Source organism: Rutidosis leptorrhynchoides, chromosome 5, assembly GCF_046630445.1.
Source record: "Rutidosis leptorrhynchoides isolate AG116_Rl617_1_P2 chromosome 5, CSIRO_AGI_Rlap_v1, whole genome shotgun sequence".
NCBI lineage: Eukaryota > Viridiplantae > Streptophyta > Magnoliopsida > Asterales > Asteraceae > Rutidosis > Rutidosis leptorrhynchoides.
Genome location: NC_092337.1, coordinates 66170310 through 66189492, shown reverse-complemented (window position 1 = coordinate 66189492; position 19183 = coordinate 66170310). Strand labels below are relative to the sequence as shown.

General features: G+C 33.2%; 1 non-coding gene across 1 annotated transcript; it reads left to right on the top strand.

Annotated features, from left to right (window-relative positions):
- Window positions 1-993: 993 nt before the first annotated feature.
- Window positions 994-1100, top strand: LOC139851148 (small nucleolar RNA R71). Its single transcript, XR_011760507.1, has one exon. It is a non-coding gene; the product is annotated as a small nucleolar RNA R71 (small nucleolar RNA).
- Window positions 1101-19183: the final 18083 nt, after the last annotated feature.

The window sequence follows — 19183 nt, the reverse complement described above, 5'->3', positions numbered from 1 at the left end:
ACAAACTTTATTACCTATTACTTGCTCATACTCAACTCCTTTTCTTGGAAATGGGATGGGTGGTCTGTATGGTGCCACCACTGGCTTTACATACTCGGGTGGTGGTGGTGTTGTAACTTCTTCATTGTTACTCACATCTAAAACCTCCCATCTTCTGGAGCTGGTTTTTCAGAATTTGTTGAAACCATATTAACGTTCTCATTCCGAGGATTTACTTCAGTATTACTTGGTAGCTTTCCTTGTTCCCTCTCACTCATCATGCTAGCAAGAGTACCTACGTGTTTTTCTAGATTCAAAATGGAAGCATGTTGAGTTCTTAATGACTGATCAAACCTCTCATTCGTTTGGGTTTGAGATGTAATAAATTGTGTTTGAGATTCCATTAGCTTTGCCATCATTTCTTCTAGATTTTACTTTTTCTCTTCGGTTTGTTGTGGTGGTTTATACAAGCTAGGTCTTTGTTGATTGAAAGTGTTGTTTTGAGTTGGTTGGTTATTCGGACCTTGTTGGTTATACGAGTTATTTTTGGGTCCATTTGGATTGTAAAGAATGTTTTGATTTCGATTGAATTTTGGCCTTGACGGTTGATAATTATTTCCCGGCCTTTGGTTCATGTAGGAAACATTCTCTCTTTGTTCCATGGTTTTCTCAATGTGACAATCTTTCGTTAAGTGTGGTCCGCCGCATTGCTCACAACTGATTCATATTGCGTGAATATCTTTAGTCAACTTTTCCATTCGTCTCTCGAAAGCATCTATTTTTGCGAAAACAGAATCAAAGTCATGGCTAGAATCGGCTCTAGCCGCTTTGGATGAATGAAATATATCTTTTTCCTGATGCCACTCATGAGAGTGGGAGGCTGTATTATCAATTATCTTGTGAGCTTCGGTTGCGGTTTTCTTCATAATGGAACCACCAGCAGCTGTGTCGATGTCTTTTCGTGTAGCGACATCGATACCTTTGTAAAATATTTGCACTATTTGATAAGTATCTAGACCGTGTTGAGGACATCCTCTCAACATTTTTCCGAATCTTGTCCATGCCTCATATAACGTTTCATTTGGCTTTTACATGAACGTGGAAATTTCTCCTTGAAGTCTCACGGCTTTAGATGCCGGAAAGAATATTTTAAGAAACTTCTCAACTAAAACATCCCATGTGTCAATCGCTTCTTCAAGTAACGATTCCAACCAATCTTTGGCTTCTCCCTTTAAAGTCCAGGGAAACAACATGAGATAGATCTGTTCGTCCTCAATTTCTCTGATTTTGAATAGAGTACATATCATATTAAAGGTTCGAAGATATTCGTTTGGATCTTCTTTTAGCGTACCACTAAATTGGCACTGATTAGTTACCATGTGTAGGATTTGTCCTTTGATTTCATAATCTGGCGCATTAACATCTGGCTTAATAATGGTGTGACCTTGGCCCGTGCGTGTGGCTCTCATTCGGTCTTCCATACTTTGAGGTTCCGTTTCTGCCATATCTGAATTTGTTGAATCCGAATCACTAGAGGATTCTGATTTAACGGTTTGTGGTTCAGGAGGAATGATTAGTGGTTCATGATCTTGGAATTGTCCTTGAATATCCTCCGGGTTCTCAATTGTGAAGTCGGTTTCAAAAAATGGATTATCAGAAATTTGAATTGGAGTACTTGTTCGACTTGATGATGATTCTAAAGAAAAATCAACGGCGACAATATTGGCTAGATGTCTTGATCGAGTTACAGGTGGTGAACGTATGAAAGGTGGTGAACGTTTTGCTCGGTGCATTCACTGAATATCCTATTAGTTATAAAGATAAAAATTATATAAGTTATCAAATTAATAGACCTTTCTGATTTTGCCCACGTTTCGAATAGCCAATAGATGCAGCAGGTAGCCAGGACCCTTTAAATCGGAAGCCCACAACTAGCCACTAACAAATCCAACTATTACTACGAACCAGAAAATTTTAGATGTCTATCAATTTAACCGCTTAAAATAATTTTTCGTCGAAATTTTGAAGATAAAATCTATGTCCTAAAAACTTGAGCGTAGAAACGAGAAAGAAAAAGCGCGTCGAGAAATAAGAGTCGAAAAATAAAGATAAGAAAGAAAAGCGTCGAAACTTAAAAGTCTAAAAACTAAATATTAAAACTTTCGTCTAAAGGTATTAAAGCTTAAAAGTAATTCTAAATCCAAAACGGCAATAACTTAAAAAGCACTAAAATTTATTAAATACTAAAGCGATAAGCGACGTCGTAAAATTCTAAAGCGCCTAAATCTTAATCTAAAGAAAATGCACTTAAAGGGATTTTACGGCAAAGCTTAAGAATCTAGAAATATAAAATTACTACGGCTAAATACTAAGTTTAAAACTAGTTACGAACGATAAAAATACAAATTACAAATTAAACGTTAAAAATATACAATTTATAAAAAGATATAAAAAAATGAAAAAAATTACTTATTTTTATAAAAATATTATTTTTATATTATTATTTTATAAAAGTATTAATTTATATATTAATAAAACTAATTAAAACTTAAAAATACAAATTAAATAAAACTAAAACTAATTATTATTTAATTAAAACCCTACTTTTAATTACTTATTAATAATAATAATTAAAATTCGTAACCCTAATTCTGTCGTACTAGGTACCAGACCTGTCTTTTCACCTCATGCGACCGCATGAGGTTTCTTTGGTTTGGCCATGCGATCGCATGGCTTGGGTTCTAGCCCAAGTCTTGGGCTGCTACAGTACCAGGCCCGTATTCTAATTTTAATTATTTTTTTCTGATTTAACTTTATATAAAATATTATGTAATAAAAATTTATATTTTAAAAAAAATTTACTTATTAGTTTTAATTTTTAACAAAAGAAATAAAAAAATATAAACTTTTTAATTTAAACACTTAAAAATATAGATATATATATATATATATATATGTTTTTATATTTTTAAAACTTATGTATTTGTTTTACAAAAATAGCTTAAAAACTAATATATTTTTTTTATATAGCGTTTCGCTTTTCTTCCCCGGCAGCGGCGCCAACAATACTTGATGTGTGCAGCGGTGTATACGAAATAGATTATATTTTATTACAAAATACTATTAAATACGATACAATTTACACAAGTTATTTATTTATTTATAGAATGGATATACATAAACCATGCTATAACACTTATAGGCAGTGTACCTAATCGTAGAGTAGTGTAGTTTTTAGTAAATCCGGTTCGTTCCACAGGGAGCTAGCTAAGTTTAACTCCATATTTTTAACAACTATATTTATATAAAATATATATAATTATATATAGTAATAATAATATATAAATGAGGGGGTTTTTACCGTTTAATGACCGGTTTGTCGATTTTAAATAAAACGTAAAGATAAATGACGATAATATAAATGACAGAATTTAAATTGCGATAAAGTAAATTGCAGTAATTAAAATGACAGTAAATAAAGGCACGATGAAATATGAAATAAAAGTATTATGCTTATTTAAACTTTCGTTATCATGATGTTTGACGTTTTGATTTTAATTTATTATCCTGGGTTAATTGTCCTTTGTCCTGGATTATTTGATACCTATTTGATTTTTGTCCATAATAGTCCATCGGTCATAATTATAAAATGCTCGTCAAATTAACCTTATTCCCGAAGTCAAATATTCCAACTAATTAGGGATTTAAACTGTAACAAGGTTTTAATATTTTGTTATTAATTACACCAGGTTATCGATTGCGTGTAATCCAAGGTTTTAATACTTTGTTAACAATTACACCAATTACCCTTGTATGTAATCCACCCCTGTTTTAATTAGTCCATGATATATTAATTTATCCACTTGGCCAAAATGAATAATCAATTACCCAATCCAATTGATTAATTAAATGATTATAAACGATGTCGTATAAACGTCACTAAATAGGACATTCGTAATCAATTTAATAATTATTAGATTAACTAATTTGAAGATAGGTTCGACAGGTTCCAATGAGTTGTCATTCAATTAGACAATACCCCCTACCTATTAATAGTCAATAGTCCAATGTTCACAAGTGCCGGTCTTTTGTCCAAACCCGAATTATGGTACAAAATCCAATAACCCCATCTTAATATTTAGCCCAACATCACAATTACTTTGGCTCAAATAAGCATAATAATAACTTAGTTACGATACATTAATTTAAAAAGGAAGAACATATCTTACAGTGGTTATTAATCGCGTAGCGTTACCTGGACATAGTTTCGACTTACAAAACCTTAAAACATTTCTTACATTAACCCAATTATTATTAAACTTAATTTAAACTTTATATTATAAATATAAATATATATTACATTGATCAGGGGAAGGAAAAGAAAAAGATGTGTTGAACTCGGCCGAAAATGTTGCAATTTACAGATGTGGCCAGCTTCCTTCATCCATGCGATCGCATGAAAAAGCTTCCTCCAGGCCATGCGATCGCATGGCCAGCCTGTCCCAGATATTTTGCTTTTAAAACGTGGGCTGCTCGATTATTTAATATATATAATTTTATATAACTATATATATATTATATTATATTCTTGTGCATAGTTGACTTGTAATTTTAGGTCCGTTGACTCGCGCGTTGATGCTCGGTTCTTGTCTCGGTTCCGGATTTTCGAACGTCCTTTCGTACGCTTAGATATCTTGTACTTTGCATTTCGCGACTTGTACTCTTGTCATTTTTGGACGTTTCTCATCAATAAATTGAACCACTTGAATTACATCTTGTACATTTGAGCTTTTTGGTCATTTGCGTCTTCAAATCGTCGTTTCCTTCTTTTGTCTTCGTACTTATTTATTTAAACGATTATTACTTGAAAATAGAACAATTGCAACTAAAAGCTTTACATATTGGAAGGATATTGATATTAAATATATGTTCATTTAGAGCACTATCAATAAACCTACATCAAAAGACAACATAAACCCCTAGATTCATCTTCCTTGTTTCCTTGGTCTTCCAACAGGTTTAGACACTGCTACATCCTTTTGTTTTGGAGTATTTTTACACCCTCTAATATTATGCCCAACTTCTAAACAGTTTTTACAAGTCATTACAGCACCAACCTTTGATACCCTAACCCCACTACCACCTTCATGTGCAGCTCTTCTTCTTTTTCTTTTTGGTCTTCCTGGCATGGTTCTAGTTGGTGGTGGTAAAAGCTTGTTTAGTTGATTTGGTATCCAAGTTGTCATTCCACCTACTGGTTTAAGATAGGTAGTGTATGCCCTCATGTACATATCCTTTCTAAAGCAAGCAGGGATATAATCTTCTGAACTCTTATTGAGGGCAAATATAACTGAACAAGCATGGGGACAAGGAAAATACCAGATAACTGCCACATCCTGCAGCTGCAATCACTAGGGTATCTCCCATAACTCCCATAACACCTCCAAGAGCATTTTGGTTCTTCACCCTTAGCTTCTGAAACGATCCTTCCATATTACTATAAACGCAGTACGTTATTCATTGGTCCCATAGCGAGGTAATTGACCTCTATATGATACTGATAATGCTAAAAACGAACATATATTTCATAGCATTATTCCTCAAGAAAGACAAGCTTTTAGTTGCAATTGTTCTATTTAAAAGTGATATTCGTTTAAATAATAAAAGGTGAAGACAAAAGACAGATTCGACGAATTGAAGACGCAAACGACCAAAAAGCTCAAAAGTACAAAATACAATCAAAGAGGTTCCAATTATTGATAAGAAACGTCTCGAAATTACAAGAGTACAAGATTCAAAACACAAAGTACAAAATATAAAATTGTACGCAAGGACGTTCGAAAATCCGGAACCGGGACCAGAGTCAACTCTCAACGCTCGACGCAACGGACTAAAAATTACAAGTTAACTATGCACATAAATATAATATAATATTTAAATAATTCTTATAATTATTTAATATATTATATTTATTTATAAAACCGTCGGTAAACAAAGAGCCAAACTTGTGTGAGCTGTATTTACAAACTCCGCGACTCGCGGAGTTTGAAGGCCAAAAGGGCCGCGAGTCGCGGAGCCCCAATTTCTGAAACTCCCTATAAAAGCAACCGAATTCTGATCGCAAAATCATATATCTTTTTTCTTCTTCTCTCATAAAACGTATTATATATTTATATTTTAATTTTAATTTTAATTTTAATTTTAATCCTAATAATAAGGGTATGTTAGCGAATATTGTAAGGGTGTAAGTCGAAATTCTGTCCGTGTAACGCTACGCTATTTTTAATCATTGTAAGTTATGTTCAACCTTTTTAATTTAATGTCTCGTAGCTAAGTTATTATTATGCTTATTTAAAACGAAGTAATCATGATGTTGGGCTAATTACTAAAATTGGGTAATTGGGCTTTGTACCATAATTGGGGTTTGGAGAAAAGAACGACACTTGTGGAAATTAGACTATGGGCTATTAATGGGTTTTATATTAACTAAACAATACCTTGTTAATTTAATATACAAACTTATAATTCGACGTATTTATATATAACCACATACGCTTGACTGGGTACGGTGGGCGGGATATCTATAAATACCAATAATTATTCATTTTACCGGACATGGAACTGGATTAATAGTTAATAGACTTGTTGAAACAGGGGTGAATTACATTCAAGGGTAAATGGTGTAATTGTTAACAAAGTAGTAAAACCTTGGTTTACACGCAGTCGATAACCTGGTGTATTCATTAAACAAAGTATTAAAACCTTGTTACAATTCGAATCCCCAATTAGTTGGAATATTTGACTTCGGGAATAAGAATAATTTGACGAAGGCTTTCGCTCTTTATATTTATGACTGATGGACTATTATGGACAAATCCGTATGGACATATAAAATAATCCATGACAAAGGACAATTAACCCATGGGCTTAAAATTAAAATCAACACGTCAAACATCATGATTACGGAAGTTTAAATAAGCATAATTCTTTTATTTCATATTTAATTTCCTTTTTTTTTATATTTAATTGCACTTCTAATTATCGCATTTTTATTGTTATTGTATTTAATTGCACTTTTAATTATCGTACTTTTTAATTATCGCAAGTTTATTTTATCGCACTTTTATTATTCGCAATTTCATTATCGTTATTTACTTTACGCTTTAATTTAAGTCTTGTATTTATTTTTAATATTTTACATTTGGTTTTAACTGTGACTAAAGTTTTAAAATCGACAAACCGGTCATTAAACGGTAAAAACCCCCCTTTATAATAATAATATTACTTATATATATATTTGTATTTTTATAAAAGTAAACTAATATAGCGTTAAGCTTTGTTTAAAAAGATTCCCTGTGGAACGAACCGGACTTACTAAAAACTACACTACTCTACGATTAGGTACACTGCCTATAAGTGTTGTAGCAAGGTTTAAGTATATCCATTCTCTAAATAAATAAATATCTTGTGTAAAATTGTATCGTATTTAATAGTATTTTCTGTAAAAATATAAGCTATTTCGTATACTCTGCTAAAACATCAAGTATTTTTTGGTGCCGCTGCCGGGGAATCGCTTAAAAGCCGGAAGCGCAACGCTAATATTAAAAAAAAAAATATATTTATATATATAAATCTATTTTTAAGATATTTTTAAATTTATAAAGAAGTTCTATTTTTATTTAAGTTTTTAAATATAAGTTTTTTTTTATTATACAAATATTTTGATATAAACATAAAATATAAAATAGAAAATATAGAAAGAAAAAAAAAACGCGTCAGTTTTAAACTGTTCCAGGGTTGAATTTTGAAACCCCGCGACTCGCGGGGTTTACTGCTTGAAATACCGCAAGTCGCGGAGATACTCTGACACGCGACAGAACCCTAATTCTGCATTTATTACGGGTAATTATGAATTATTATAATTATTAACCCTAATTATTATTATTATTATTATTAGTTTTATTTTAAAGTTTTACTTTTTATTTAATTTATATAATTAGTTAAATTAGTTTAATTAAATTGTAAAATTAATAGTTTTAATAAATAAATAATATAAAAATAATATTTTTATAAAAACTGTACTTTTTATAACTTTTAGTATATTTTTATATTTTATCCCTTTTTAATTGTTTTAGCGTAATATTTGTATTTTTAGCTCATATTTAGTTTTAAACTTAGTTTTTGCCATAGTTATTTTTACTTCTAGATTTTTAGACTTTGTCATAGAATTCCTTAAGTGCTTTTTCTTTAGACTAAGGTTTAGGTGCTTTAGAATTTTGCGACGCCTTTTTAAGTTTTAGTTTCTTTTTAAGTTATTTCCATTTGGGATTTAGTTTTTCCTGTAAGCTTTAATATTTTTAGACGACTTTTACCTATGTATCAATTATCATTCTAATTAGTAATCTCAATTTGCGATTATAATTTTAAGTTAGTTGTAGTAATAAGGTTAGGTTAGTCAATTATTTTTAAGTTTTATAAGTTTCTTTTATTTTTCCGTCACCTTTTATTTTTCAACCATTTTTCTTTTTCGGCCTTTTTCGACACCCTCTTTTTCTTTCTTATTTCTCGCTATTCTAGTTTTAGGACATAGATTTTTATTCTACTTCTTATCTAAATTTCTTAAAATTACGAAAATTTATTTTAAGTGGTTAAATTGATAGACATCAAAATTTTCTGGTTCGTAGTAATAGTTGGATTTGTACGTGGACCGGGTTATTGGAGCCAAACAGTCCTCAATTATATTGAGACCAAACGAATCCTGCCCCTCTGCTGCATATTTTGGCTATTCGAAACGTGGGCAAAATCAGAAAAGTCTATTGATTGGATAACTTATTATAATTTTTCTTTCCTTTTTAAAACTAATAGGATATTCAGTGAATGCATCGAGCAAGACGTTCACCACCTTTTGTACGTTCACCACCTGTAACTAGATCAAGACATTTAGCAAATATTACTGCCGTTGATTTTTCTTTAGAATCGTCATCCAGTCGACCAAGTACTTCAGTTCAAATTTCCGATAATCCATTTTTTGAACCCGACCTCACAATTGAGAATCCGGAGAATATTCAGGAACGATTCGTAGATCCTGAACCACTAAACTTTCCTCCAGAACCACCAATCATTCAAACAGAGATTGTTGAGGAACGAACCATTAAATCAGAATCCTCTAGTGATTCCGATTCAAAAAATTCAATTATGGAGAATCTGGAACCTTTAAGTATGGAAGACCGAATGAGAGCTAAACGCACTGGCCAAGGTCACGCAATTACTCATCCAGACATTAATGCGCCAGATTATGAAATCAAAGGACAAATTCTACACATGGTGACTAATCAATGCCAATTTAGTGGTGCGCCGAAGGAAGATCCAAATGAACATCTACGTACCTTTAATAGGATCTGCATACTATTTAAAATCCGAGAAGTGGAGGATGAACAGATATATCTCATGTTATTTCCCTGGACTTTAAAGGGAGAAGCCAAAGATTGGTTGGAATCGTTACCTGAAGGGGCGATTGATACATGGGATGTTTTAGTTGAAAAATTTCTTAAACAATTCTTTCCGGCATCTAAAGCCGTAAGACTTCAAGCAGAAATTGTTACGTTTACACAGAAGCCAAATGAAACTCTATATGAGGCGTGGACAAGATATGGAAAGTTGTTAAGAGGATGTCCGCAACATGGTTTAGACACCTGTCAAATAGTACAAATATTCTACCAAGGATGCGACATCACTACAAGAAAAGACATAGATATAGCAGCTGGTGGTTCTATTATGAAAAAAACCGAAACTGATGCTTACAAAATTATTGATAACACTGCTTCCCACTCACATGAGTGGCACCAAGAAAAAGATATCGTTAGATCATCTAAAGCAGCTAGAGCCGATTCTAGCCATGACTTAGATTCCATTTCCGCAAAGATAGATGCTGTGGAGAGACGAATGGAAAAGATGACTAAAGATATTCACTCAATACGAATTAGTTGTGAGCAGTATGGAGGACCACATTTGACAAAAGATTGTCTCAGTATTGAATTAACAATGGAACAAAGAGAGAATATTTCATACATAAACCAAAGGCCTGGAAATAATTATCAGAATAATTATCAACCGCCAAGACCGATTTACAATCAAAACCAGAATTATAACCGAAATATTCCATACAACAACCAACAAGGTCCTGGCAATCAACAAGTATCCAATAATACTTACAATCAGCAAAGGCCTAATTTTCAAAACAAACCACCACAACAAACCGATGATAAAAAGCCAAATTAAGAAGATATGATGACGAAGCTAGTTGAAACTCAAACGCAGTTTTTCACATCTCAAAAACAAACCAATGAACAAAATGCTCAAGCATTTAGAAATCAACAAGCTTCTATTCAAAATCTGGAACAAGAAGTAAGTAACCTAGCAAGGTTAATAGGTGAAAGAAAACCGGGAAGTCTACCTAGTGATACAAATGCTAACCCCCGGAATGAAACAGCTAAAGCCATTACCACAAGAAGTGGTACAACACTTAAACCACCTGAAATACCTGTAACTTCTGATGAAGCTATTCCTACTCCACAAGAACCACAACCTGATCAAGATAAGGAAAAAGAACCGGTAGTTGAAAAGGTTAATGAAGATAACACAGTTAAGGATAAACCTTATGTTAAACCATACCAATCACCACTTCCTTACCCGAGTAAAATGAAGAAAGAGAAACTTGAAGCCGAGCAATCCAAATTCTTGGATATGTTTAAACAGATAAATGTAAATCTTTCTTTCATTGATGTGATTTCAGGAATGCCTAGATATGCTAAATTCTTGAAAGATCTAATTTCAAATAGAAAGAAAATGGAAGAACTCTCGGCTGTTACTATGAACGCTAATTTTCCAGCAGTGCTGTTGAATAAGATACCAGAAAAATTATCTGATCCAGGAAGTTTCACAATTCCATGTTTTCTGGGTAGTCTTAGTTCAATAGAAGCATTGGCAGACTTAGGTGCTAGTATAAATCTAATGCCGTATTCACTATACGCTAAACTAGACCTTGGAGAATTGAAACCAACCAGAATAAGCATACAACTAGCCGATAGATCAATAAAATATCCTAGAGGGATAATGGAGAACATGCTAGTTAAAGTTGGTACTTTAGTATTTCCAGTAGATTTTGTTGTTCTGGACATGGAAGAAGATTCTCAAGTTCCTCTCATATTAGGAAGACCATTCTTAAATACGGCTAAAGCAATGATAGACGTGTTCGGTAAGAAACTGACCCTAAGTATAGAGGATGAGAGTGTTACCTTTTCAGTTGATAGAGCAATGCAACAACCACAATCTGCAGATGATACGTGTTATTATATTCAAACTATAGATGCACATGCAGAATTATTAGAAGAATATTCAGAATTACAAGGAACAGGAGAATGTTCTTTAGGAGAAGGTAATGAACCAATTGATGAAGCTGAAATGTTAGCTACACTTATAGCTAATGGATATGAACCAACAACAGAAGAAATTCAAATGCTAAAAGAAGAAGACAGATATCGATACAAATCATCAATAGAAGAACCTCCGAAATTAGAGTTAAAGCCACTTCCAAACCATTTGGAATACGCTTATTTACATGGTGAATCTGAATTACCTGTAATAATATCGTCTTCTCTTACTGAAAATGAGAAATCACAACTCATTTCTGTGTTGAAAGCCCATAAACCAGCCATTGCATGGAAGATTCATGATATTAAAGGAATAAGTTCTTCGTATTGCACACATAAAATCCTTATGGAAGAAGGTCATAAAACGTATGTGCAACGCCAACGAAGACTAAATCCTAATATGTAAGATGTAGTTAAGAAAGAGATTATTAAACTGCTAGATGCAGGTTTAATTTATCCAATTTCTGATAGTCCATGGGTAAGCCCAGTCCAATGCGTACCTAAGAAGGGTGGCATGATGTAACGACCCTACTTTTTCCGTTATCTTTTACCGTTAACTATTTAACGACCGTTAATTGTTATTCGTGCCACGTCATTTCTATGACCTATATTATTATTTTTGTAATAATATATTAATTATTATGTGTTATATGAATATTTGTATTCATATTTTAAATTATACGTTCCTACGAGTCGCGGATTTCTATCCGGCGAATCTTTTCGGTTTTCAAACCAACGGTCGAACTTTTGGAATTTTTAAGTCCTAATTATTTTAAATATGATATATTTGATGTCATATGATTATATATAGTGTTTATATATTTTATTCGTCGCGTACTTATTATCTCTCCGAAAAATCAATCGCGTAGCGGCGTTTTCGCGTTTCGGGTTTCGTTCGGGCGTTCGGGCCACTAGGATTTTGTCATTTATCAAATTGGGCCACTATGGGGCCCACCCCATTCAGTTTTTGGCCGAAAATCCCTTAAGGAGGGGAGTATTTTGTCAAACTTGCAAACTAGTGACCATTACTCTAAACTTCACTACTTACTCTCATTTCTAACCTAATCATCTTATTTTTTTTCACCTCCTTCCTCCCTCTCCTCCCATGAACGTCCCCTTTCATCATCATCATCACCATTTCATCATCAAATCAAGGTTAAGAATTAGGGCTTTCAACATAAACGGATTCCTCTCATCGTTCTCTACGCGTCTATATCACTTGATTATTGATTAGGGTATAAACCCTAACCCTAGATTTTTAATTTTTCTTTATTTTTCTGTATTTTGATTATAGTTTATTAGTATGATGATTATTAGTTGTTGTAATGTTGATTGTATTCGTAGAATTACTCGATTGCATATTTTTCGGTTTGATAAAATTGGAACAGCAGCTTTTTCGTGTGTTTCTGATATTGTAACTGATGTTGATCATAAAATAAAGTATATAAATGAGTTCCTCTCATCAAGACATTAATTTTAGACTCCGGATTCATGTCGTTTCGATTCCCGGAGCCCTAGATATGCTTAATTTGATATTTGGTAAAGATTGAAAGGTGTTATGGGAAAGAACAAGGTATGGTCCGACTTTGTGATCATCCTTGGTGTCTTTAGGGTGTGTCATTTGGTTAGGACTGATGGTGGGACGAATTTTCATGTTCGGGTCACCTAAATCCGAGCCACGGTTCACCCGTTGTGCCTGAATCACTGTTTTGAGTAAATTGAATTCCCAAGTGTTGTCATGGCTGATATCCACGACCTAGGGACTGTTCTTGGAGTGTTCTTGAGTACATAATTGTGTCGGGTGGTTTGAGTAGGCGGAGATGCATATGTGGCTCGCCCGAAACCGACACCCGGGGCTCAAGATACGACCCGATGAACTTTTAAACTTAAAACTTATGGTTAATGATTAAACTTATGTTAAAATGAATGGCTTTCATTATTAATAAATTACTTATGATAAAAGAAGTAATTATTATTATTTAAGACTTATGATATAAATATTTATTATATCATTTAATTATTAATTATGATTTAATTAACATTTTAATTAAACTTATGATTAATAATACTTTTATTATTAAAGAAAAATACTTATGATAAGTATTAAATTTATTTTTGAGAAATTATTATAAGACTTATAATAAAGATTAAATAATTATTTAATTATTGTAAGACTTAATTATTATTTAATTATGATTTAATTATTAAATACTTATGATTTAATAATTTTAATTAGAAACTTATGATATAATTAATAATTCATTATTAATTTATAATACTTATGATATGAATTAAAATTCATTATTAATTAATAAAACTTATATAATGATTAATATTTAATTAATTAATTAAATACTTATGTTATACTAATTATAACATTTCAACTTATATTAACTTTAATAATTCATTTTATTTAATTAAACTTATGTTATGACATAACTTTACACTTTTGACTTTAATAAACATTATAACCTATGTTATTATTATAACTTACACTTTTAAAATTAATGTTGACTATGTTTGACCAAGGTTGACTTTTGAGTTGACTTTCGGTTGACTTTGGCTTTCAGTTGACTTCTGTTGACTTTCTAAATAAGGAAACTTTCCGAACTTCAAAACTTTCTAAAAATAGAACTTTCTAAATTTGGAAACTTTCCAAAAATAGAAACTTTCCAAAAATAGAAACTTTCCAAAAATAGAAACTTTCCAAAAATAGAAACTTTCCTAAAATAGAAAACTTTCCAAAAATGGAAACCTGCTAAAAATAGAAACTTTCTAAAAATAGAAAGTGTGTGTCCTTATGCTGTTCCAATCAAACCGATGCTTGCTGAGTAATGTTCTATGTCTACTTGCAACATGTACAATAGCTATCATACTAAGACTTGACCTAAGTTAGTTATTTATTTCGACCTGCTTTATTTATAGGTCGGCGTTGTGATCTTTCTTGATCACTTTACTTTACTTGCTGTTCGCTTGTTTGTGAGATTTCTTCAGTTGCTATTTAAGGTGAGTTATAGTCCCATTTTTCTATTTAAATCTTTTGGGATGAGAATACATGCAATTTATTTTATATTTTGGACAAGTGGAAGTTGGTTTAAATTATTCATTGTGAGTTGAAAAAAAATATTCCCTAGTCTGGTAACTGTAATCACTGGTTTCTACTGGTGAACGCGAATCCTACGGATAGATCTATCGGGTTTGACAACCCCATTTCGAGCTAGTCGCGCTAGCAATTTATAATCGGAATGTTTAGTACTTCGTATTTAGTTGAAGATACACTTGTTCGGTGTATATTATTTATTGTGTTTGGCAAGGGTAAATAAAGGGTTAAGTGGTTACCAGGTGGCTCACGGAAAATGGAATAATGTTTTATTATATGTTTTCTAGCATATAATTTGGTGGTTTAAAAGGAGTTTTATGTTTTCAAACATAAATTTTTATTGTTTAAATTAAATATTGTTTGCAATATTAAACCTATAATTCACTCAACATTTTTGTTGACAGTTACTCGCATGTTTTATTCTCAGGTTTATGATTGACTGCTTCCGCTGTGCTTAGAGAGTCTGCATATTTATGATGGCAGCCTTTGTTAAACATTAACTTGCATTCTATTTTGTTACATTAAAAAGTGGATGTTGTTGACTTTGTTTGGTCAACATTTGGTTAAAGTATTTATGTATAGTTTTTCTAAACTTATACAATTTAGTAGATTTTCTTTATAGGAAATCATTTTTAAATAAAGAATGCAAGGTTGTTTTATAAAATTCATATAGAGTTTCGATCAAGCTGTGGGACCAAGTGACGGAGCCGTTAAGTGTTTTGACGGAGTCGTCACAGTTGGTATCAGAGCTCTGGTTGTAGGGAATTAGGCTGCATTGATGTCGTTACCCGGGTCAATAGGGTGCATTAGTGAGTCTAGTCTACAGCCCGGCCTATTATATATTATTATATGTGATTATTTGTGTCGTGTTGGTATGTATATTGTTATCATACATACATTTCTATTATGTTCTGAATCCGGGAGGAACTCCCATTCCGATTTAAACGTATTCTCCGACTCATGCGAGTTCATCTTTTAAAGGAACACCTCGGTTAGTGAAACCGAGGGGGTGTCATTCTTGACTTCTGGAATTCTCGACATTTCTATGTCATAATTAGTGTTTATTGATATAACGTTTAAGTTACATTACGTGTTCTAGAATTCTCGGCATTTCTATGTCATCTATTATGGTTATGTATATAACGTTTGAGTTATATTACGCGAGATGTCATTCTTGACTTCTAAATGCTCGGCATTTCAATGTCAGCTATTATGTTTAGGTATATAACATTTTTGTTATATTACGTACATTTGTGCCGTTGTGCCTATGTGCTTTGGTTGTTGAAACGGAAAATGTCATTCTTACTTTTAGAGATTCTTGGTACTTCGAAGACATTTTTATGTCATCGTTACTCCTATTCATTACTTTCGATGTCTTTGTCTCTTGTGCTATCCTTAGCACATTGTTAAGAAATTGTTTTAGGTAAATTGTGTTGAAATTCGAGGTTGACCACGTGTCCTGACCTTATGTAGTGATATTGGAATGGAACTATGAGTTAGTGAAATATAATGGCGTCAGGCCAACGTGATTATATTACGTTAATTCATAAAAAGTTCCAATATTGTGACATGAGGAATAGAAAGCGAGTCAAAGAAAATTTATACACCACTCATTCGGAAATTCTAACGTTGTTACATGAGTAAGGAAGATACTCATTATCTTATTTATTGATATACGAGAGACTCGTCTTTACCGAACTACTTACCCCATGTTTTATCATTTATAACTCGCTTGTTAGTGACAGCTTCGCACGTGAATAGTTTTGACCCAAGGACTTGTGTTCTGATAAAAGTCAAAACAATATTTAACTCGTTGTTTTCATGACCTCGTAGCATTTATTGATTAGATGTCGCAAGACGATTCAAGTCCTTCACCCGAGCTACAACGATCTTACTTCAACTCGTAACCTCTGTAATGCGGATACCCTGCTTTTCATAAAAAAAAAAAATTTACACATTTGTGTAATTGGGCGGTTCTCACGAGATTTATGGGCGAATAGAAGTAATGAAATATTTTGTCATGTATACAATTTATAAAATCATATATGTACGTATGAATTCAAATGGACAAATTTACCCTTACATATTTTGGCTAGTATACACTAATTTATACCTTCAAAATTATTTTAAAACCACTCTTATTGAGTTGTCTAGTTAACTTAAATTGATTTACGTAAAATGGTACACGTTGTACATACTTCTAAATTTACTAAGAGCTTCGTTCCATTTATGGGGTTACATCAGACGTTTAAAGTTTTTTTTTTCAAAACTTCTTTGATTGACTATATTAGAATTTTCGCATTACTCTACAGAGTGTTTGGATCACAGTTCTTCTCATCCTCCGTTAAGGATGAAATTTACCATTAAGTTCGTTGATAGGAATTCTTACACCAGTTTGGATGCCGGTTTTATAGAATTTGTTGGAAAGTCTTTGCGTCCATAAAATTTTCCCTCTTATGGTTAGACATGGCCGAAGCGCAGACCGATAAATCAAGTTTCTGGGGTGCACTCGATGGTCACCCTATTGTAAAAAAAGGCGTTAGGTGGGTTTCTACCCCAACTGTTGTTATAATGGGTATCATGGATATATATTACTCTAGACCGTTTGAGTAGTTTCTACTCTCAATTTTCGCTGTCAACCGCAACACCCTCGTAAACATCAATCCTAGGATTCAATACTTTGAGGTACACGAAATTATTTTTGGAGATTCATCTCACTTGGAGTCGACCATTCTTTATAACCCATGATTCGCGTTCTTTTCATCTATACATAAATTGAAGAAGAAGGAGGAATCCTAGATTTTCTCGCTCATTGTAACAGGAAGCTCACTCTCGTTGAAATATCACACCTAACGTACCTCTTCCTTTCGGAAATATAATGAAAATTTACTTTGGAGTCCATGATCCTCGGTTAACTCCTTTGAGAGAATTGCCTTAAATATCTATGCTACCGATGTGACTACTCCATATTTAATTCTTCCTTCATTATTGCAACTTTATTTCATCCGTCCCAGTTCGTCCCCTTGGGGAGCTCCCATTTTGTTTGTTGAGAAGAAAGATGGTTCGTTTCGTTTGTGTATTGATTATCGTGAATTGAACGAGCTTACTGTTAAAAACCGTTACCCTCTTCCGAGAATTGATGATCTGTTCGATCAACTTCAAGGTTCGTCCGTTTACTCTAAGATTGATCTTCGTTCCGGTTATCACCAATTGCGCGTTAAAGAAACTGATATTTCGAAAACCGTTTTTCGTACCTATTATGGTCACTTCGAATTCTTTGTTATGCCGTTCAGATTGACAAATGCACCTGCTGTGTTCATAGACCTCATGAACCGTGTGTGTAGACCCTATCTGGACATATTCGTTATTGTTTTTATCGACGACATCCTTATTTATTCTAAGAGTGATGAAGAACACGAAGAATATTTGAAGCTGGTGCTTGATTTATTGAGAAAATAAGAGTTGTACGCTAAGTTCTCTAAGTGTAATTTCTGATTAAGAGAAGTTTAATTCCTTGGATATATTGTTAGTAAACAAGGAATACTAGTTGATCCCGCCAAGATTGAGGCAATTGAAAAGTGGGAAATTCCGAAAACTCCTACTCAGATTCGCCAGTTTCTAGGATTAGCAGGCTATTATAGAAGGTTCATTCAAGATTTTTCACGAGTAGCGAAACCTCTGACTGCTTTAACGCATAAGGGGAAGAAGTACGAGTGGAAGAGTGAACAAGAGTCTGCTTTCCAAACTCTGAAGAAGAAGTTAACTTCTGCACCGATATTATCACTACCTGAGGGTAATGATGATTTTGTTATCTATTGTGATGCTTCGTGTCAAGACTTTGGTTGTGTTTTGATGCAACGAAAGAAAGTTATTGCGTACGCGTCACGTCAGTTGAAGATTCACCAGCAGAATTATGTAACCCATGATTTAGAGTTGAGAGCTATTGTGTTTGCGCTTAAGATTTGCAGACATTATCTATATGGGGTCAAAGGTACATTGTACACTGATCACAAAAGTCTTCAACATATTCTTGATCAGAAACAGTTAAATATGAGGCAACGAAGATGGGTTGAGACGTTAAATGATTATGATTGCGAACTTTTATATCATCCGGGAAAGGCCAATGATGTGGCTGATGCATTAAGTCGTAAAGAAAGGGCTGAACCTCGCAGGTTTAGGGCCTTGAATATGACAATTCAAACAAACCTCGCTAGGCAGATCCTTGAGGCACAATAAGAAGCCTTGAAGGAGGAAAATTTTGTAACGGGAAGGTCCGAGGCTTGAGTAAACAGTTAGAGGTACAAACCGATGGTACTCGGTATTTTGCGGGATGCCTTTGGGTTCCGAAGTTTGGTGATCTACGAAAACTTGTTTTAGATGAGGCTCATAAGTCTAGGTACTCTATTCATCCTGGTTCAGGAAAGATGTATCATGATCTTAAGGAGCTGTATTGGTGGCCTAATTTGAAAGCTGATGTGGCTACGTATGTGGCTAAGTGTTTGACCTGCGCTAAGGTTAAAGCTGAACATCAGAAACCATCTGGACTTTTGGTGCAACCTGAAATTCCCGAGTGGAAGTGGGAAGGTATTAAGATGGAATTTATTACGAAGTTACCAGGAGTTGTGGGTGGTTATGATACTATTTGGGTGATTGTTACCGACTCGCTAAGTCAACT